The sequence below is a fragment of the Somniosus microcephalus genome, chromosome 28 (genome assembly GCF_052327205.1).
Source record: "Somniosus microcephalus isolate GS21.2 chromosome 28, FLI_Smic_1.0, whole genome shotgun sequence".
Classification (NCBI taxonomy): Eukaryota; Metazoa; Chordata; class Chondrichthyes; order Squaliformes; family Somniosidae; genus Somniosus; species Somniosus microcephalus.
The window spans coordinates 37447577-37472160 of NC_141014.1; the positions used below are offsets into that span (position 1 = coordinate 37447577).

The 24584-nt window shown below is 45.6% G+C and overlaps 1 protein-coding gene across 1 annotated transcript in view; it reads right to left on the reverse strand.

Moving 5' to 3' along the window:
• LOC147099603 (voltage-gated potassium channel KCNC1-like) overlaps positions 1 to 24584 on the reverse strand; it is a 102873-nt gene that overhangs the window by 72985 nt on the left and 5304 nt on the right. The gene's annotated exons all lie outside the window — the stretch shown is intronic.

Below are 24584 nucleotides of genomic sequence, written 5' to 3' on the forward strand. Positions count from 1 at the left end.
TAAGCTCGAGCAACAGCACCTCATCTTTCGATTAGGCACTCTGCAGCCCTCTAGACCCCCTCTCCCTTTTCCCAGGCCCCCACTTGCTTTAAAATCTATCCCTCTTCCTGCTTGTTTTTCCAGTTCTGACGAAGGGTCTTTGACCTGAAACGTTAACTCTGTTTCTCTCTCCACCGATGCTGCCCTGGCTTGCTGAGTTTTTCCAGCGTTTTCTGTTGTTATTTAGGAGAATTGATGGTTTCTCTCTGGTGTCAGCTGTGGCTCAGTGGTGTAGCAGTAGCACTCCTGCCTCTAGAGTTAGAAAGGTCTGTGAGGTTCAAGTTCCACTCCAAGAGAATTGAGTATAAAATCTAAGCTAACACTCCTACGTGGTATGGAAGGAGCGCTGCGCTGTCGGAGGTGCCATCTTTCAGATGAGATGTTAAACCGAGTCCTCAGTCTGCCCTCTCAGGTGGATGTAATAGATCTCATGGCACTATTTCTCCCCTGGTCAATATTTATCCCTCAACCAACATCACTAAAAACAGTTTATCTGGTCATTATCACGTTGCTGTTTGTGGGAGCTTGCTGTGCGCAAATTGGCTGCCGCGTTTCCTACATTACAACAGTGACTACACTGCAATGGCTGTAAAGCACTTTGGGACATCCTGAGGTCGTGAAAGGAGCTTTGGAAATGCAAGTTTTTCTTTATTTTTTCCGGTCTGTGTGGTTTAAGTCTTTATCAGAGGGGCCACTGCAACAACATAAAATGTTGCACCTCAGTCAGTATCTCGATAATACAGACAGCATGCAAACTCCCGGCCGAACATTCCCATTCACCTTTCGGAACACTGGCCCATCCACACTCAGCGAAAACCACGGCAAGAAATGTTCTTTCTGCAAAAAAAAACTGACTCACGTATCCCCAGCGCGTGCTGTCTGCAGGTGGGATTTAATGAGTTGAGAGATCACAAAGAGCCCAGAGCACATTAAATGCTTGCGTCAGCAGATCTATATACTGCAGCAAAAATTCCAAGTGCTGTGAACTGCTCTAAATCTGTACGTAGCCCACAACACACCGAGCAGAATGACTAACAACATCTCACCGTATTATAAACTAATCATTGGTGTGGGGGTTGCTATTTTCTCTAATATACACAGGGGATGCTGTTCTCTATAAAATATACAGGAGCTGCTATTCTCTATAATATACACAGGGGCTGCTATTCCCTATAATATACACAGGGGCTGCTATTCTCTATAATATACACAGGAGCTGCTATTCTCTATAATATACACAGGGGCTGCTATTCCCTATAATATACACAGGGGCTGCTATTCCCTATAATATACACAGGGGCCGCTATTCTCTACAATATACACGGGGTGCTATTCTCTATAATATACACAGGGGCTGCTATTCTCTATAATATACACAGGGGCTGCTATTCTCTATAATATACACAGGAGCTGCTATTCTCTATAATATACACAGGGGCTGCTATTCTCTATAATATACACAGGGGCTGCTATTCTCTATAAAATACACAGGGACTGCTATTCTCTATAATATACACAGGGGCTGCTATTCTCTATAATATACACAGGGGCTGCTATTCTCTATAATATACACAGGGGCTGCTATTCTCTATAATATACACAGGGGCTGCTATTCCCTATAATATACACAGGAGCTGCTATTCTCTATAATATACACAGGGGCTGCTATTCTCTATAATATACACACGGGCCGCTATTCCCTATAATATACACAGGGGCTGCTATTCTCTATAATATACACAGGGGCTGCTATTCTCTATAATATACACAGGGGCTGCTATTCTCTATAATATACACAGGGGCCGCTATTCCCTATAATATACACAGGGGCTGCTATTCTCTATAATATACACAGGGGCTGCTATTCCCTATAATATACACAGGGGCTGCTATTCTCTATAATATACACAGGGGCTGCTATTCTCTATAATATACACAGGAGCTGCTATTCTCTATAATATACACAGGGGCTGCTATTCTCTATAATATACACAGGGGCTGCTATTCTCTATAATATACACAGGAGCTGCTATTCCCTATAATATACACAGGGGCTGCTATTCTCTATAATATACACAGGGGCTGCTATTCTCCATAATATACACAGGGGCTGCTATTCCCTATAATATACACAGGAGCTGCTATTCTCTATAATATACACAGGGGCTGCTATTCTCTATAATATACACAGGGGCTGCTATTCTCTATAATATACACAGGGGCCGCTATTCCCTATAATATACACAGGGGCTGCTATTCTCTATAATATACACAGGGGCTGCTATTCCCTATAATATACACAGGGGCTGCTATTCTCTATAATATACACAGGGGCTGCTATTCTCTATAATATACACAGGAGCTGCTATTCTCTATAATATACACAGGGGCTGCTATTCTCTATAATATACACAGGGGCTGCTATTCTCTATAATATACACAGGGGCTGCTATTCCCTATAATATACACAGGAGCTGCTATTCTCTATAATATACACAGGGGCTGCTATTCTCTATAATATACACAGGGGCTGCTATTCTCTATAATATACACAGGGGCTGCTATTCTCTATAATATACACAGGGGCTGCTATTCTCTATAATATACACAGGGGCTGCTATTCTCTATAATATACACAGGGGCCGCTATTCCCTATAATATACACAGGGGCTGCTATTCTCTATAATATACACAGGGGCTGCTATTCCCTACAATATACACAGGGGCTGCTATTCTCTATAATATACACAGGGGCTGCTATTCTCTATAATATACACAGGAGCTGCTATTCTCTATAATATACACAGGGGCTGCTATTCTCTATAATATACACAGGGGCTGCTATTCTCTATAATATACACAGGAGCTGCTATTCCCTATAATATACACAGGGGCTGCTATTCTCTATAATATACACAGGGGCTGCTATTCTCCATAATATACACAGGGGCTGCTATTCCCTATAATATACACAGGAGCTGCTATTCTCTATAATATACACAGGTGCTGCTATTCTCTATAATATACACAGGGGCTGCTATTCTCTATAATATACACAGGGGCTGCTATTCTCTATAATATACACAGGGGCCGCTATTCCCTATAATATACACAGGGGCTGCTATTCTCTATAATATACACAGGGGCTGCTATTCCCTATAATATACACAGGGGCTGCTATTCTCTATAATATACACAGGGGCTGCTATTCTCTATAATATACACAGGAGCTGCTATTCTCTATAATATACACAGGGGCTGCTATTCTCTATAATATACACAGGGGCTGCTATTCTCTATAATATACACAGGGGCTGCTATTCCCTATAATATACACAGGAGCTGCTATTCTCTATAATATACACAGGGGCTGCTATTCTCTATAATATACACAGGAGCTGCTATTCTCTATAATATACACAGGGGCTGCTATTCTCTATAATATACACAGGGGCTGCTATTCTCTATAATATACACAGGGGCTGCTATTCTCTATAATATACACAGGGGCTGCTATTCTCTGTAATATACACAGGGGCTGCTATTCCCTATAATATACACAGGGGCTGCTATTCTGTATAATATACACAGGGGCTGCTATTCTCTATAATATACACAGGGGCTGCTATTCTCTATAATATACACAGGGGCTGCTATTCCCTATAATATACACGGGGGCTGCTATTCTCCATAATATACACAGGGGCTGCTATTCTCTATAATATACACAGGGGCTGCTATTCTCTATAATATACACAGGGGTTGCTATTCTCTATAATATACACAGGGGCTGCTATTCTCTATAATATACACGGGGCTGCTATTCTCTATAATATACACAGGGGCTGCTATTCTCTATAATATACACAGGGGCTGCTATTCTCTATAATATACACAGGGGCTGCTATTCTCTATAATATACACAGGGGCTGCTATTCTCTATAATATACACAGGGGCTGCTGTTCCCTATAATATACACAGGGGCTGCTATTCTCTATAATATACACAGGGGCTGCTATTCTCTATATAATACACAGGGACTGCTATTCTCTATAATATACACAGGGGCTGCTATTCCCTATAATATACACAGGGGCTGCTATTCCCTATAATATACACAGGGGCTGCTATTCTCTATAATATACACAGGGGCTGCTATTCTCAATAATATACACAGGGGCTGCTATTCTCTACAATATACACAGAGGCTGCTATTCTCTATAATATACACAGGGGCTGCTATTCTCTATAATTTCCACAGGGGCTGCTATTCCCTATAATATACAAAGGGGCTGCTATTCTCTATAATATACACAGGGGCTGCTATTCCCTATAATATACACAGGGGCTGCTATTCTCTATAATATACACAGGGGCTGCTATTCTCTATAATATACACAGGGGCTGCTATTCTCTATAATATACACAGGGGCTGCTATTCTCTATAATATACACAGGGGCTGCTATTCCCTATAATATGCACCAGGGCTGCTATTCTCTATAATATACACAGGGGCTGCTATTCCCTATAATATACACAGGGGCTGCTATTCTCTATAATATACACAGGGGCTGCTATTCCCTATAATATACACAGGGGCTGCTATTCTCTATAATATACACATGGGCTGCTATTCTCTATAATATACACAGGGGCTGCTATTCCCTATAATATACATAGGGGCTGCTATTCTCTATAATATACACAGGGGCTGCTATTCCCTATAATATACACAGGAGCTGTTATTCTCTATAATATACACAGGGGCTGCTATTCTCTATAATATACACAGGGGCTGCTATTCCCTATAATATACACAGGAGCTGTTATTCTCTATAATATACACAGGGGTTGCTATTCTCAATAATATACACAGGGGCTGCTATTCTCTATAATATACACAGGGGCTGCTATTCTCTATAATATACACAGGGGCTGCTATTCTCTATAATATACACAGGGGCTGCTATTCTCCATAATATACACGGGGGCTGCTATTCTCTATATTATGCACAGGAGCTGATATTTCTTAAAAGATACTATATAAATATTACTTTTTCATAATACACTTTACTATTTTTATTAATGATCTAGATGTGGGTGTTGGGGGCACGATCTGCAAATTTGCAGCTGGGTCTAAGATCTGTGAGAGCGTTCGGACTGTGGACGATGCTCGACGGCTACAGGGGGATCTAGATGTGTTGGGAGATTGGGATCATGACTGGCAAATGGTGTTTAATTTGGAAAAGTGCCATGTTTTGCATGTGGACGGGGCGAACGCTCAACATTCATACACCCTTCAGGGAAAGGCATTATAGAAGGTGGAGATAGAAAAAGATCTGGGCGTTCTAGAGCATACATCGCTAAAGGTACAGGAGCAATGCTGTGAAGTGATAGCTGGAGCGAAGAGGGTGTTGGGTTGTATCCCTAGGACAATTGATTTGGAAGAGGTATGCTATTTTGTCTCTGTACAAGACCTTGTTGGGTCCTCACTTGGAATATACTCACATGGTGGGTGACATTGAGGCTTTGTAAAGGGTGCAGAGGATGACCTCCAGACTAAGTCCCAGTATAAAGCATCTAGGGGGTAAAATTCCCCTCCTTTGAGCCTCCGGTGGGAGGTGCTAACTGGGCGCCAATGGCTTTGCGCCCCCCGCCCCCCCCCCACCCCAAGGCGATGACTGCGCCTCCCGTGAAATTCCGCAGGAAGTTAGCGGCGGCGCTGCCGAGTCGCGCCCCGATCCTCTGCGCCCGGAGATCGTGACGTCATCTCCAAGGCGCAGCGCCTAGGAAGAAAAATTCGCAATCGCGGTCCCCGCAGCGAGGCCAGCTGGCAGCACGCGGGGCGCAACTTAAGGGCGCGGTGGGTGGCCCGGCAAAAAAAAATTCCGCCGATTTTAAAAAATACTTATTTTCGGCCACCGGTCGCGGCGTCCGTGCCGCGGTCGCTCCGCCCAGCACTCCCGCTCCCCGGCGGCCCACCTATCTAAAAATAAACCCGCGGAGCTCGCCGCGTGGAGCCCTTCCCTTTAATGCGGGGAAGAGCCCCTTTAACGCGGCAGTGCCACGCTTGCCCACTTGTAGCGCTGCTGAGCACTTCGCCCCGGATCGGGACGTTCCCCGTCTCTCGCGTTCCGAGAGGCAAGATGCGCGCTTGGTTTAGCGCTCCACTTCGCTCTTGGAGGAGAAACATGGGAATTTAACTAATGTTTGAAAAGGGTAGCGCACTAACTTTCCAAACATTTTTTACTTTCCTGATAGGTATAACCTCGCAGTTAGAATCATAGAATAGTACAGCACAGAAGGAGGCCATTCGGCCCATCGAGTCTGTGCCGGCTCTGTCGAAACCCTTCATGATTTTAAACACCTCTATCAAATCTCCTCTTAGCCTTCTCTGCTCGAAGGCCCTCTAGGGGAATTTCACCCCCCTTAGCTATCAAGATAGACTAAAAGAGCTGGGACTCTACACTGTAGAGATGCGCAGACTTAGGGGAGATCTGATCAAGGTTTGAAAGATAATAAAGGGAGTCGACTGTGTTCGAGTTGACAGTTTGTTCCAATTAAGTAGATTAGGGATAACCAGGTCACAAATTTAAGTTGTGTAAGGCCAGATCTAGGTTAGATGTCAGGAGGTGGTTCTTTTCCTAGAGAATAGTGGATCCCTGGAACAGGCAGCCATCTCGTGTGGTGGCGGGAGGCTCGGAGGTCGAACCGGTAGGAGGGGAGGCGGCCAGCGGACCGAGGGCGGGAAAAGCAGGCCCTGGAAGGTCGGACACCGCGGGAGGCTCGGAGGTCAGACCGGGTGGAAGGAGAGCCAGGGAGAAGCAGGCCCCGGGACGTCGGTACCACGGCGGCTGAAGATTGTCGGGCAGGAGTGCGGGAAAGGCGGAGCGAGGCGAGAGCGAACCCTATTGTGATGGCGCCGATGAAGATGGCTGCCGTCCTTGTGGGCTCCGTGCGTACCAGGCAGCTAAGTGTCCTTTGCTGATTGGTGCGCTCGGCTCGTTAAGGAAAAAGCATTTCACTGACTGGATTTCACTTGTTGTATTTGGTTATGTGACAAATAAAATTGAAATTGAAATTGGATGCTGAATTCCTTCAAGTGAGAGCTGGACCTGTTTCTGGCTGGGGCAGAAATCACCTCTTACAAAAGTTGGTTAGACCACACTTGGAGTACCGTGAACAGGTTTGGTCGCCATATCATAAAAAGGATATAGAGGCACTGGAGAGAACATAAGAAATAGGAGCAGGAGTCGGCCATTCGGCCCCTCGAGCCTGCTCCGCCATTCAATGAGATCATGGCTGATCATCAACCTCATCTCCACTTTCCCACCCGATCTCCATATCCCTCGATTCCCCTAGAGTCCAAAAATCTACCTATCGCAGCCTCAACGACAAATATACTCAACGACTGAGCCTCCACGGCCCTTTTCAGTAGAAAATTCCAAAGATTCAAAACCCTCTGAGTGAAGAAATTCCTCCTCGTCTCAGTCCTAAATGGCCAACCCCTTATCCTGAGACTGTGACCCCTCGTTCTAGACTCTCCAGCCAGGGGAAACAACCTCTCAGCACCTACCCTGTCAATCCCCCTCAGAATCTTGTATGTTTCAATGAGATCACCTCTCATTCTTCTAAACTCCAGAGAGTATCGGCCCATTCTACACAATCTCTCCTCATAGGACAGCCCTCTCATCCCAGGAATCAATCTAGTAATCTAGTACAGGGTGCAAAAAAGATTTAGAAGGCTGGTGCCAGAAATGGTACAAAAGGGACAGTAGCAGCATGGATACAAAATTGGCTACGGGATAGAAAACCGAGAGTTGTGGTGCATGGCTGTTTCTCGGACTGGAGGGAGTATACCGTGGCGTTCCCCAGGGTTCAGTACTAGGACCACTGCTGTTTTTGATATACATTAATGACTTGGACTTGGGGGGGACAGGGCTCAATTTCGAAATTTGCAGATGACACGAAACTTGGAACTGTAGTAAACAGTGAGGAGGACAGTGACAGACTTCACTAAGACACAGACAGGCTGATGGAATGGGCGGACACCTGGCAGATGAAATTCAACACAGAGAAGTGTGAGGTGATGCATTTTGGTAGGGAGAATGAGGAGGGACCACACACACTAAATGGTACAATTTTATAGGGGGGGCAGCAACAAAGAGACCTGGGGGTGCCTGTGCACAAAGCTTTGAAGGTGGCAGGACAGGTTAAAAAGCAGTTAATAAAGCACTTAGGGGGGAAAATTCAGTTGTTTGCGCCTCCCATTAGCGCCTTAAGAGGGCGCCAATTGGGGCGCAAAGCAACTAGCGCCCGGGCGCGGCGATGTTTGCGCCGCTCGCGAAATTAACTAGACATTTTGCGGCAGCGCTAAACCCTGCCGCCACGATCTCCTGCGCCGGCAGATCGTGACGTCAGTCGAGTGCGCAACGCCCCGTTAACGCCCCGGACCGGATATTGAGTGGCACCCCCTGCCTTACCGCCTGCCGCTAGCAACGACAGGTTGAGGGGAGCATTTTGCTGTCAGGAAGGGACTGGGGGAGCGCTATTTAAAGGCGACCGCTTCCTGCCTTTTTTGTCGGTGACATTTTTGCACCACGCATTCTGAGAGAGAGAGAGAGAGACTTCTGGAGAGATTCAACACTGTGTGAAGGAGTTTTGGGTACTGAGCAGCACTTTGCAGGTTTATTTTGATTTGCCCTTCCTTGCTTCGCCAGCGCTCTGAGGTAGCGCCTCGCTCCTCGGCCTTTGCACCTTAAGACAGGTGTGAAGCGCCTGATTTAGCGCTCCAATCACCTCCAGGGGCGATAAAAGCCAAGTTTGCTGTCGGAGGCGATAATTAGCGCCAGGCGCTAAACTGTGCGCACGGCCGATAACGGCACCTCAAACGGGGCAATACCGAGTTTTTCCCCCATGGTTTTATAAATAGAGGCATAGAGTACAAAAGCCAGGAAGTTATGCTAAACCAATTTAAAACACTCATTCGACCCCAGCTGAAGTATTGGGTCCCATTCTAGGCACCACACCTTAGGAAGGATGTGAAGTTACAAGGGAAGGCCATTGAAGCAAACTGTATCGATGATTCAACATGGAAGTAGATTTATTTCTGAAGATAGAAGTGATTGAGGGATGCCATGAGAAGGCAGGTTAGTAGGGTTGAGATCAATCAAGAGGGTGCAGAAGAGATTTACGGGAATGGTTCCAGGGATGAGGGATTACAGTTACGTGGATAGACTGGAGAAGCTGGGGTTGTCCTCCTTCGAGCAGAGAAGGCTAAGAGGAGGTTTGATAGAGGTATTTAAAATCATGAAGGGTTTCGATAGAGTAAATAAAGAGAAACTGTTTCCAATGGCAGAAGGGTCGATAACCAGAGGCCACAGATTTAAGGTGACTGGCAAAAGAACCAGAGACGACATGAGGAAAAAAAGATTTACTCAGCGAGTGGTTAGGATTTGGAACGCGCTGCCTGATGGGGCGGTGGACACAGATTCAATAGTAGCCTTCAAAAGGGAATTGGGTAAATACTTGAAGGAGAAAAAAATTGCAGGGACATGGGGAAAGAGCGAGGGAGTGGGACTAACTGGATTGCTCTTCGAAAGAGCCGGCGCAGACTCGATGGGCCGAATGGCCTCCTTCTATGCTGCACTATTCTCAGATTCTAACTGCGAGGTTATACCTCTCAGGAAAGGATGAACAGACTGGTGACCAAGAGAAGGCTGAGGGGTGACCTAATAGAGGTCTTTAAAATTAGGAAAGGTTTTGATAGAGTGGATACAGAGAGAGTGTTTCCACTTGTGGGGAAGAGCATAACTAGAGGCCATCAATATAAGATAGTCACCAAGAAATCCAATCGGGAATTCAGGAGAAACTTCTTTACCCAGAGAGTGGTGAGAATGTGGAACTCGCTACCACAGGGAGTGGTTGAAGCGAATGGTGTAGAGCATAGAAACATAGACATAGAAGATAGGAGCAGGAGTAGGCCATTCGGCCCTTCGATCCAGTCAGTCCCATTCCTCCGCTCTATCCCCGTAGCCCCGCAAGTTTATTTCCCTCAAGTGCCTATCCAGTCGCCCCTTTGAAAACACTGAGTGTCTCCGCTTCCACCACTTCCGTCGGCAGCGAGTTCCAGGTCCTCACTACTCGTCTACTATCGAATCCAACCCCAGCCCGCGTAACACAAGTGAGTGCAATTCAGACCCTCCAAACCCACCCCCCCCAACCCCCACCCCACGGCACCCCCACCCCGCCCCAGGAGATCGAAGCTTGTAAAATTATAAAAAGGTTTGATAGGGTAGGATATGGACTAGCAGCCCCTGTGTATACAAACATATGAAGATGTTTCCACTCGAGGGCGAGACTAGAACTAGGGGTCATAAACACAAGATGGTCACTAATAAATCCAATCGGGAATTCAGGAGAAACTTCTTTACCCAGAGAGTGGTGAGAATGTGGAACTCGCTACCACAGGGAGTGGTTGAAGCGAATAGTACAGAGGCATTTTAGGGGAACCTAGATAAGCATCTGAGGGAGAAGGGAATAGAGGGTTACACTGATAGAGTGAGATGAGGAAAGACGGGAGGAGGCTCGAGTGGAGCATAAACGCCGGCATGGACTGGTTGGGCCGAATGGCCTGTTTCTGTGCCGTATATCCCATGTAATCCTATATAAAAGTATAAAAGGGAGGTACTTCAGGGGATTCAGGGCCAGAGTGATCTCCTGGACCACTTCCGATCGCGTAGAGGGGTCGGAGAGGAATTTCCCAGATTTTTCCCCAAAAAAATTGTCTTGGGATTTTATCTCTTTTTTTGCCTCTCCCAGGATATCACATGGTTTCGGGTGCGGTGGGGCGTTCAAATATTGTGATACACAAGGTATCGCAAATGTGTGGGACGGGCTGAATGGGCCAAAGGGTCTTTACCTGTCCATCATGGTTCATATGTTCGTATACACCGGGGCTGCTATTCTCTATAATATACACAGGGGCTGCTATTCTCTATAATATACACAGGGGCTGCTATTCTCTATAATATACACAGGAGCTGCTATTCCCTATAATATACACAGGGGCTGCTATTCTCTATAATATACACAGGAGCTGCTATTCCCTATAATATACACAGGGGCTGCTATTCTCTATAATATACACAGGAGCTGCTATTCCCTATAATATACACAGGGGCTGCTATTCCCTATAATATACACATGGGCTACTATTCCCTATAATGTACACAGGGGCTGCTATTCTCTATAATATACACAGGGGCTGCTATTCTCTATAATATACACATGAGCTGCTATTCTCTATAATATACACAGGGGCTGCTATTCTCTATAATATACACAGGGGCTGCTATTCCCTATAATATACACAGGGGCTGCTATTCTCTATAATATACACATGAGCTGCTATTCTCTATAATATACACAGGGGCTGCTATTCTCTATAATATACACAGGGGCTGCTATTCTCTATAATATACACAGGGGCTGCTATTCTCTATAATATACACAGGGGCTGCTATTCTCTATAATATACACATGAGCTGCTATTCTCTATAATATACACAGGGGCTGCTATTCTCTATAATATACACAGGGGCTGCTATTCTCTATAATATACACAGGAGCTGCTATTCTCTATAATATACACATGAGCTGCTATTCTCTATAATATACACAGGGGCTGCTATTCTCTATAATATACACAGGGGCTGCTATTCTCTATAATATACACATGAGCTGCTATTCTCTATAATATACACAGGGGCTGCTATTCCCTATAATATACACAGGGGCTGCTATTCTCTATAATATACACAGGGGCTGCTATTCCCTATAATATACACAGGGGCTGCTATTCTCTATAATATACACAGGGGCTGCTATTCTCTATAATATACACAGGGGCTGCTATTCCCTATAATATACACAGGGGCTGCTATTCTCTATAATATACACAGGGGCTGCTATTCTCTATAATATACACAGGGGCTGCTATTCCCTATAATATACACAGGGGCTGCTATTCTCTATAATATACACAGGGGCTGCTATTCTCTATAATATACACAGGGGCTGCTATTCTCTATAGTATACACAGGGGCTGCTATTCCCTATAATATACACGGGGGCTGCTATTCTCTATAATATACACAGGGGCTGCTATTCTCTATAATATACACAGGGGCTGCTATTCCCTATAATATACACAGGGGCTGCTATTCTCTACAATATACACAGGGGCTGCTATTCTCTATAATATACACAGGGGCTGCTATTCTCTATAATATACACAGGGGCTGCTATTCTCTATAATATACACAGGGGCTGCTATTCTCTATAGTATACACAGGGGCTGCTATTCCCTATAATATACACAGGGGCTGCTATTCCCTATAATATACACATGGGCTGCTATTCCCTATAATGTACACAGGGGCTGCTATTCTCTATAATATACACAGGGGCTGCTATTCTCTATAATATACACATGAGCTGCTATTCTCTATAATATACACAGGGGCTGCTATTCTCTATAATATACACAGGGGCTGCTATTCCCTATAATATACACAGGGGCTGCTATTCTCTATAATATACACATGGGCTGCTATTCTCTATAATATACACAGGGGCTGCTATTCCCTATAATATACATAGGGGCTGCTATTCTCTATAATATACACAGGGGCTGCTATTCCCTATAATATACACAGGAGCTGTTATTCTCTATAATATACACAGGGGCTGCTATTCTCTATAATATACACAGGGGCTGCTATTCCCTATAATATACACAGGAGCTGTTATTCTCTATAATATACACAGGGGTTGCTATTCTCAATAATATACACAGGGGCTGCTATTCTCTATAATATACACAGGGGCTGCTATTCTCTATAATATACACAGGGGCTGCTATTCTCTATAATATACACAGGGGCTGCTATTCTCCATAATATACACAGGGGCTGCTATTCTCTATATTATGCACAGGAGCTGATATTTCTTAAAAGATACTATATAAATATTACTTTTTCATAATACACTTTACTATTTTTATTAATGATCTAGATGTGGGTGTTGGGGGCATGATCTGCAAATTTGCAGCTGGGTCTAAGATCTGTGAGAGCGTTCGGACTGTGGACGATGCTCGACGGCTACAGGGGGATCTAGATGTGTTGGGAGATTGGGATCATGACTGGCAAATGGTGTTTAATTTGGAAAAGTGCCATGTTTTGCATGTGGACGGGGCGAACGCTCAACATTCATACACCCTTCAGGGAAAGGCATTAAAGAAGGTGGAGATAGAAAAAGATCTGGGCGTTCTAGAGCATACATCGCTAAAGGTACAGGAGCAATGCTGTGAAGTGATAGCTGGAGCGAAGAGGGTGTTGGGTTGTATCCCTAGGACAATTGATTTGGAAGAGGTATGCTATTTTGTCTCTGTACAAGACCTTGTTGGGTCCTCACTTGGAATATACTCACATGGTGGGTGACATTGAGGCTTTGTAAAGGGTGCAGAGGATGACCTCCAGACTAAGTCCCAGTATAAAGCATCTAGGGGGTAAAATTCCCCTCCTTTGAGCCTCCGGTGGGAGGTGCTAACTGGGCGCCAATGGCTTTGCGCCCCCCGCCCCCCCCCCACCCCAAGGCGATGACTGCGCCTCCCGTGAAATTCCGCAGGAAGTTAGCGGCGGCGCTGCCGAGTCGCGCCCCGATCCTCTGCGCCCGGAGATCGTGACGTCATCTCCAAGGCGCAGCGCCTAGGAAGAAAAATTCGCAATCGCGGTCCCCGCAGCGAGGCGCAACTTAAGGGCGCGGTGGGTGGCCCGGCAAAAAAAAATTCCGCCGATTTTAAAAAATACTTATTTTCGGCCACCGGTCGCGGCGTCCGTGCCGCGGTCGCTCCGCCCAGCACTCCCGCTCCCCGGCGGCCCACCTATCTAAAAATAAACCCGCGGAGCTCGCCGCGTGGAGCCCTTCCCTTTAATGCGGGGAAGAGCCCCTTTAACGCGGCAGTGCCACGCTTGCCCACTTGTAGCGCTGCTGAGCACTTCGCCCCGGATCGGGACGTTCCCCGTCTCTCGCGCTCCGAGAGGCAAGATGCGCGCTTGGTTTAGCGCTCCACTTCGCTCTTGGAGGAGAAACATGGGAATTTAACTAATGTTTGAAAAGGGTAGCGCACTAACTTTCCAAACATTTTTTACTTTCCTGATAGGTATAACCTCGCAGTTAGAATCATAGAATAGTACAGCACAGAAGGAGGCCATTCGGCCCATCGAGTCTGTGCCGGCTCTGTCGAAACCCTTCATGATTTTAAACACCTCTATCAAATCTCCTCTTAGCCTTCTCTGCTCGAAGGCCCTCTAGGGGAATTTCACCCCCCTTAGCTATCAAGATAGACTAAAAGAGCTGGGACTCTACACTGTAGAGATGCGCAGACTTAGGGGAGATCTGATCAAGGTTTGAAAGATAATAAAGGGAGTCGACTGTGTTCGAGTTGACAGTTTGTTCCAATTAAGTAGATTAGGGATAACCAGGTCACAAATTTAAGTTGTGTAAGGCCAGATCTAGGTTAGATGTCAGGAGGTGGTTCTTTTCCTAGAGAATAGTGGATCCCTGGAACAGGCAGCCATCTCGTGTGGTGGCGGGAGGCTCGGAGGTCGAACCGGTAGGAGGGGAGGCGGCCAGCGGACCGAGGGCGGGAAAAGCAGGCCCTGGAAGGTCGGACACCGCGGGAGGCTCGGAGGTCAGACCGGGTGGAAGGAGAGCCAGGGAGAAGCAGGCCCCGGGACGTCGGTACCACGGCGGCTGAAGATTGTCGGGCAGGAGTGCGGGAAAGGCGGAGCGAGGCGAGAGCGAACCCTATTGTGATGGCGCCGATGAAGATGGCTGCCGTCCTTGTGGGCTCCGTGCGTACCAGGCAGCTAAGTGTCCTTTGCTGATTGGTGCGCTCGGCTCGTTAAGGAAAAAGCATTTCACTGACTGGATTTCACTTGTTGTATTTGGTTATGTGACAAATAAAATTGAAATTGAAATTGGATGCTGAATTCCTTCAAGTGAGAGCTGGACCTGTTTCTGGCTGGGGCAGAAATCACCTCTTACAAAAGTTGGTTAGACCACACTTGGAGTACCGTGAACAGGTTTGGTCGCCATATCATAAAAAGGATATAGAGGCACTGGAGAGAACATAAGAAATAGGAGCAGGAGTCGGCCATTCGGCCCCTCGAGCCTGCTCCGCCATTCAATGAGATCATGGCTGATCATCAACCTCATCTCCACTTTCCCACCCGATCTCCATATCCCTCGATTCCCCTAGAGTCCAAAAATCTACCTATCGCAGCCTCAACGACAAATATACTCAACGACTGAGCCTCCACGGCCCTTTTCAGTAGAAAATTCCAAAGATTCAAAACCCTCTGAGTGAAGAAATTCCTCCTCGTCTCAGTCCTAAATGGCCAACCCCTTATCCTGAGACTGTGACCCCTCGTTCTAGACTCTCCAGCCAGGGGAAACAACCTCTCAGCACCTACCCTGTCAATCCCCCTCAGAATCTTGTATGTTTCAATGAGATCACCTCTCATTCTTCTAAACTCCAGAGAGTATCGGCCCATTCTACACAATCTCTCCTCATAGGACAGCCCTCTCATCCCAGGAATCAATCTAGTAATCTAGTACAGGGTGCAAAAAAGATTTAGAAGGCTGGTGCCAGAAATGGTACAAAAGGGACAGTAGCAGCATGGATACAAAATTGGCTACGGGATAGAAAACCGAGAGTTGTGGTGCATGGCTGTTTCTCGGACTGGAGGGAGTATACCGTGGCGTTCCCCAGGGTTCAGTACTAGGACCACTGCTGTTTTTGATATACATTAATGACTTGGACTTGGGGGGGACAGGGCTCAATTTCGAAATTTGCAGATGACACGAAACTTGGAACTGTAGTAAACAGTGAGGAGGACAGTGACAGACTTCACTAAGACACAGACAGGCTGATGGAATGGGCGGACACCTGGCAGATGAAATTCAACACAGAGAAGTGTGAGGTGATGCATTTTGGTAGGGAGAATGAGGAGGGACCACACACACTAAATGGTACAATTTTATAGGGGGGGCAGCAACAAAGAGACCTGGGGGTGCCTGTGCACAAAGCTTTGAAGGTGGCAGGACAGGTTAAAAAGCAGTTAATAAAGCACTTAGGGGGGAAAATTCAGTTGTTTGCGCCTCCCATTAGCGCCTTAAGAGGGCGCCAATTGGGGCGCAAAGCAACTAGCGCCCGGGCGCGGCGATGTTTGCGCCGCTCGCGAAATTAACTAGACATTTTGCGGCAGCGCTAAACACTACCGCCACGATCTCCTGCGCCGGCAGATCGTGACGTCAGTCGAGTGCGCAACGCCCCGTTAACGCCCCGGACCGGATATTGAGTGGCGCCCCCTGCCTTACCGCCTGCCGCTAGCAACGACAGGTTGAGGGGAGCGTTTTGCTGTCAGGAAGGGACTGGGGGAGCGCTATTTAAAGGCGACCGCTTCCTGCCTTTTTTGTCGGTGACATTTTTGCACCACGCATTCTGAGAGAGAGAGAGAGAGACTTCTGGAGAGATTCAACGCTGTGTGAAGGAGTTTTGGGTACTGAGCAGCACTTTGCAGGTTTATTTTGATTTGCCCTTCCTTGCTTCACCAGCGCTCTGAGGTAGCACCTCGCTCCTCGGCCTTTGCACCTTAAGACAGGTGTGAAGCGCCTGATTTAGCGCTCCAATCACCTCCAGGGGCGATAAAAGCCAAGTTTGCTGTCGGAGGCGATAATTAGCGCCAGGCGCTAAACTGTGCGCACGGCCGATAACGGCACCTCAAACGGGGCAATACCGAGTTTTTCCCCCATGGTTTTATAAATAGAGGCATAGAGTACAAAAGCCAGGAAGTTATGCTAAACCAATTTAAAACACTCATTCGACCCCAGCTGAAGTATTGGGTCCCATTCTAGGCACCACACCTTAGGAAGGATGTGAAGTTACAAGGGAAGGCCATTGAAGCAAACTGTATCGATGATTCAACATGGAAGTAGATTTATTTCTGAAGATAGAAGTGATTGAGGGATGCCATGAGAAGGCAGGTTAGTAGGGTTGAGATCAATCAAGAGGGTGCAGAAGAGATTTACGGGAATGGTTCCAGGGATGAGGGATTACAGTTACGTGGATAGACTGGAGAAGCTGGGGTTGTCCTCCTTCGAGCAGAGAAGGCTAAGAGGAGGTTTGATAGAGGTATTTAAAATCATGAAGGGTTTCGATAGAGTAAATAAAGAGAAACTGTTTCCAATGGCAGAAGGGTCGATAACCAGAGGCCACAGATTTAAGGTGACTGGCAAAAGAACCAGAGACGACATGAGGAAAAAAAGATTTACTCAGCGAGTGGTTAGGATTTGGAACGCGCTGCCTGATGGGGCGGTGGACACAGATTCAATAGTAGCCTTCAAAAGGGAATTGGGTAAATACTTGAAGGAGAAAAAAATTGCAGGGACATGGGGAAAGAGCGAGGGAGTGGGACTAACTGGATTGCTCTTCGAAAGAGCCGGCGCAGACTCGATGGGCCGAATGGCCTCCTTCTATGCTGCACTATTCTCAGATTCTAACTGCGAGGTTATACCTCTCAGGAAAGGATGAACAGACTGGTGACCAAGAGAAGGCTGAGGGGTGACCTAATAGAGGTCTTTAAAATTAGGAAAGGTTTTGACAGAGTGGATACAGAGAGAATGTTTCCACTTGTGGGGAAGAGCATAACTAGAGGCCATCGATATAAGATAGTCACCAAGAAATCCAATCGGGAATTCAGGAGAAACTTCTTTACCCAGAGAGTGGTGAGAATGTGGAACTCGCTACCACAGGGAGTGGTTGAAGCGAATGGTGTAGAGCATAGAAACATAGACATAGAAGATAGGAGCAGGAGTAGGCCATTCGGCCCTTCGATCCAGTCAGTCCCATTCCTCCGCTCTATCCCCGTAGCCCCGCAAGTTTATTTCCCTCAAGTGCCTATCCAGTCGCCCCTTTGAAAACACTGAGTGTCTCCGCTTCCACCACTTCCGTCGGCAGCGAGTTCCAGGTCCTCACTACTCGTCTACTATCGAATCCAACCCCAGCCCGCGTAACACAAGTGAGTGGAATTCAGACCCTCCAAACCCACCCCCCCCAACCCCCACCCCACGGCACCCCCACCCCGCCCCAGGAGATCGAAGCTTGTAAAATTATAAAAAGGTTTGATAGGGTAGGATATGGACTAGCAGCCCCTGTGTATACAAACATATGAAGATGTTTCCACTCGAGGGCGAGACTAGAACTAGGGGTCATAAACACAAGATGGTCACTAATAAATCCAATCGGGAATTCAGGAGAAACTTCTTTACCCAGAGAGTGGTGAGAATGTGGAACTCGCTACCACAGGGAGTGGTTGAAGCGAATAGTACAGAGGCATTTTAGGGGAACCTAGATAAGCATCTGAGGGAGAAGGGAATAGAGGGTTACACTGATAGAGTGAGATGAGGAAAGACGGGAGGAGGCTCGAGTGGAGCATAAACGCCGGCATGGACTGGTTGGGCCGAATGGCCTGTTTCTGTGCCGTATATCCCATGTAATCCTATATAAAAGTATAAAAGGGAGGTACTTCAGGGGATTCAGGGCCAGAGTGATCTCCTGGACCACTTCCGATCGCGTAGAGGGGTCGGAGAGGAATTTCCCAGATTTTTCCCCAAAAAAATTGTCTTGGGATTTTATCTCTTTTTTTGCCTCTCCCAGGATATCACATGGTTTCGGGTGCGGTGGGGCGTTCAAATATTGTGATACACAAGGTATCGCAAATGTGTGGGACGGGCTGAATGGGCCAAAGGGTCTTTACCTGTCCATCATGGTTCATATGTTCGTATACACCGGGGCTGCTATTCTCTATAATATACACAGGGGCTGCTATTCTCTATAATATACACAGGGGCTGCTATTCTCTATAATATACACCGGGGCTGCTATTCTCTATAATATACACAGGGGCTGCTATTCTCTATAATATACACAGGGGCTGCTATTCTCTATAATATACACCGGGGCTGCTATTCTCTATAATATACACAGGGGCTGCTATTCCCTATAATATACACAGGGGCTGCTATTCTCTATAATATACACAGGGGCTGCTATTCTCTATAATATACACAGGGGCTGCTATTCTCTATAATATACACAGGGGCTGCTATTCTCTATAATATACACAGGGGCTGCTATTCTCTATAATATACACCGGGGCTGCTATTCTCTATAATATACACAGGGGCTGCTATTCTCTATAATATACACCGGGGCTGCTATTCTCTATAATATACACCGGGGCTGCTATTCTCTATAATATACACAGGGGCTGCTATTCCCTATAATATACACAGGGGCTGCTATTCTCTATAATATACACAGGAGCTGCTATTCCCTATAATATACACAGGGGCTGCTATTCTCTATAATATACACAGGAGCTGCTATTCCCTATAATATACACAGGGGCTGCTATTCCCTATAATATACACATGGGCTGCTATTCCCTATAATGTACACAGGGGCTGCTATTCTCTATAATATACACAGGGGCTGCTATTCTCTATAATATACACATGAGCTGCTATTCTCTATAATATACACAGGGGCTGCTATTCTCTATAATATACACAGGGGCTGCTATTCCCTATAATATACACAGGGGCTGCTATTCTCTATAATATACACAGGGGCTGCTATTCTCTATAATATACACAGGGGCTGCTATTCCCTATAATATACACAGGGGCTGCTATTCTCTATAATATACACAGGGGCTGCTATTCTCTATAATATACACAGGGGCTGCTATTCTCTATAATATACACAGGGGCTGCTATTCTCTATAGTATACACAGGGGCTGCTATTCCCTATAATATACACGGGGGCTGCTATTCTCTATAATATACACAGGGGCTGCTATTCTCTATAATATACACAGGGGCTGCTATTCCCTATAATATACACAGGGGCTGCTATTCTCTACAATATACACAGGGGCTGCTATTCTCTATAATATACACAGGGGCTGCTATTCTCTATAATATACACAGGGGCTGCTATTCTCTATAATATACACAGGGGCTGCTATTCTCTATAGTATACACAGGGGCTGCTATTCCCTATAATATACACAGGGGCTGCTATTCCCTATAATATACACATGGGCTGCTATTCCCTATAATGTACACAGGGGCTGCTATTCTCTATAATATACACAGGGGCTGCTATTCTCTATAATATACACATGAGCTGCTATTCTCTATAATATACACAGGGGCTGCTATTCTCTATAATATACACAGGGGCTGCTATTCCCTGCAATATACACAGGGGCTGCTATTCCCTATAATGTACACAGGGGCTGCTATTCTCTATAATATGCACAGGGGCTGCTATTCTCTATAATATACACATGAGCTGCTATTCTCTATAATATACACAGGGGCTGCTATTCTCTATAATATACACAGGGGCTGCTATTCTCCATAATATACACAGGGGCTGCTTTTCTCTATAATATACACAGGGGCTGCTATTCTCTATAATATACACAGGGGCTGCTATTCTCTATAATATACACAGGGGCTGCTATTCCCTATAATATACACAGGGGCTGCTATTCTCTATAATATACACAGGGGCTGCTATTCTCTATAATATACACAGGGGCTGCTATTCTCTATAATATACACAGGGGCTGCTATTCTCTATAATATACACAGGGGCTGCTATTCTCTATAATATACACAGGGGCTGCTATTCTCTATAATATACACATGAGCTGCTGTTCTCTATAATATACACAGGGGCTGCTATTCTCTATAATATACACAGGGGCTGCTATTCTCTATAATATACACAGGGGCTGCTATTCTCTATAATATACACAGGGGCTGCTATTCTCAATAATATACACAGGGGCTGCTATTCTCTATAATATACACAGGGGCTGCTATTCCCTATAATATACACAGGGGCTGCTATTCTCTATAATATACACACGGGCTGCTATTCTCTATAATATACACACGGGCTGCTATTCCCTATAATATACACAGGGGCTGCTATTCCCTATAATATACACAGGGGCTGCTATTCCCTATAATATACACAGGGGCTGCTATTCTCTATAATATACACAGGGGCTGCTATTCTCTATAATATACACAGGGGCTGCTATTCTCAATAATATACACAGGGGCTGCTATTCTCTATAATATACACATGGGCTGCTATTCTCTATAATATACACAGGGGCTGCTATTCCCTATAATATACACAGGGGCTGCTATTCTCTATAATATACACAGGGGCTGCTATTCTCTATAATATACACAGGGGCTGCTATTCTCAATAATATACACAGGGGCTGCTATTCTCTATAATATACACATGGGCTGCTATTCTCTATAATATACACAGGGGCTGCTATTCCCTATAATATACACAGGGGCTGCTATTCCCTATAATATACACAGGGGCTGCTATTCTCTATAATATACACAGGGGCTGCTATTCTCTATAATATACACAGTGGCTGCTATTCCCTATAATATACACAGGGGCTGCTATTCTCTATAATATACACAGGGGCTGCTATTCTCTATAATATACACAGGGGCTGCTATTCCCTATAATATACACAGGGGCTGCTATTCCCTATAATATACACAGGGGCTGCTATTCTCTATAATATACACAGGGGCTGCTATTCTCTATAATATACACAGGGGCTGCTATTCCCTATAATATACACAGGGGCTGCTATTCCCTATAATATACACAGGGGCTGCTATTCTCTATAATATACACAGGGGCTGCTATTCTCTATAATATACACAGGGGCTGCTATTCTCTATAATATACACAGGAGCTGCTATTCTCTATAATATACACAGGGGCTGCTATTCTCTATAATATACACAGGGGCTGCTATTCTCTATAATATACACAAGGGCTGCTATTCTCTATAGTATACACAGGGGCTGCTATTCTCTATAATATACACAGGGGCTGCTATTCTCTATAATATACACAGGGGCTGCTATTCTCTATAATATACACAGGGGCTGCTATTCCCTACAATATACACAGGGGCTGCTATTCTCTATAATATACACATGGGCTGCTATTCTCTATAATATACACAGGGGCTGCTATTCTCTATAACATACACAGGGGCTGCTATTCTCTATAATATACACAGGGGCTGCTATTCCCTATAATATACACAAGGGCTGCTATTCTCTATAATATACACAGGGGCTGCTATTCTCTATAATATACACAAGGGCTGCTATTCTCTATAATATACACAGGGGCTGCTATTCTCTATAATATACACAAGGGCTGCTATTCTCTATAATATACACAAGGGCTGCTATTCTCTATAATATACACAGGGGCTGCTATTCTCTATAATATACACAGTGGCTGCTATTCTCTATAATATACACAGAGGCTGCTATTCTCTATAATATACACAAGGGCTGCTATTCCCTATAGTATACACAGGGGCTGCTATGTCCTGTATTATAAACAAGGGCTGCTATTCTCTATAATATACACAAGGGCTGCTATTCTCTATAATATACACAGGGGCTGCTATTCTCTATAATATACACAGTGGCTGCTATTCTCTATAATATACACAAGGGCTGCTATTCTCTATAATATACACAAGGGCTGCTATTCTCTATAATATACACAGGAGCTGCTATTCCCTATAATATACACAGGGGCTGCTGTTCCCTGTAATATACACAGGGCTGCTATTCCCTATAATATACACAGGGGCTGCTGTTCCCTGTAATATACACAGGGCTGCTGTTCCCTGTAATATACACAGGGCTGCTGTTCCCTGTAATATACACAAGGGCTGCTATTCTCTATAATATACACAGGGGCTGCTATTCTCTATAATATACACAGTGGCTGCTATTCTCTATAATATACACAAGGGCTGCTATTCTCTATAATATACACAAGGGCTGCTATTCTCTATAATATACACAGGAGCTGCTATTCCCTATAATATACACAGGGGCTGCTATTCTCTATAATATACACAGGGGCTGCTGTTCCCTATAATATACACAGGGCTGCTATTCCCTATAGTATACACAGGGGCTGCTATGTCCTGTATTATAAACAAGGGCTGCTATTCCTTACAATGTACAAATGGGCTGCTATTTCATATAATCCACACAGGTATACTATTGTCTATTATATATACAGGGACTGCAACTCTTTATAATATACACAGGGGCTATTTCTCAGTGTACACCCAGGGGCTACTGTGTCTAAGGGCTTGTGCCCGGGAAAGGCAGGCTTATTTCTGATGCTGGGTGGCCGCACTGATGTGACAGCAGAGCATCCGGAGCGATGGCAGCAGGAGGGGTGCTAACCAGAGGACACAGCCTGTTCTCGGGGCGGAGATGGCAGTAGTGCTGCAACACAGGTCACAACCCAAATAGCATTGCTGTTCCTTGAATAACTTCCGCCCACACATTATCAGTCTGAATCATTTATTTTTCGGTGAAGCTTTTGAGGCTGAGCGAGGCGAGGGAGGAGGCTGAGAGCAGGGGATGTTTGGGACTCACGTGGCCAGTGCTGTTGTAGTATTATTACAAGTTATCGTTTTTTGCAGGGGTTGGGGGGAGGGAGGAGGAGAGAGAAAATGTCCACACTGTATTCCCAGCTGACTTCTGCTGTACCGAGGACTGTCCTAGTAACCAACACAGTAGTTGCTCTAAGCTGGAGGAGAGTGTGATATATGTGGAATATAAGGGAGATAGTTTGCCAAGCCATTTAAGAAAAAAAAGTCTTGCGTTTATATAGCATCTTGCACGACCTCAGGACGTCGCAAAGCACTTTACAGCCAATGAAGTACTTTTGAAGTGTAATCACTGTCGGAATGTAGGAAACGCGGCAGCCATTGTGAGCACAGCAAGCTCCCAGAAACAACAATGTGATAATAACCAGATAATCTGTTCTTTTTACTGATGTTGGTTGAGGGAGAAGTATAGGCCCAGGTCACTGGGGAAACCCCCCCCCCCCAACTTTAAGCAACACGCTCTATCATTTTTGGTGTTAGATACAATAAGTTACGTGACATTCTTTAAAACAGGTGAGTGGAGCTCACTGGAAATGAGCCCTGAGATTCTGCATTCACCCTGTTAGTGGAACATACCAGGCCTGAGCTGTAACTAAATCTTTCTGATCACGCTGTGCTTCCAAACAACTCAATTGCACACATAATCCAGGCCTAAATCCACCCCCCCCCCCCGCCCCGCCACCACCTTCCCACTAAGGTGTAAACCGTGGCTCAGTGGGTCGCACTCTCCCGTCTGAGTCAGAAGGTTGTTGATTCAAGTCCCACTCCAGTTCAGTGCTGAGGGAGTGCCGCACTGTCGGAGGGGCAGTACTGAGGAAGTGCTGCACTGTCGGAGGGGTAGTACTGAGGGAGCAC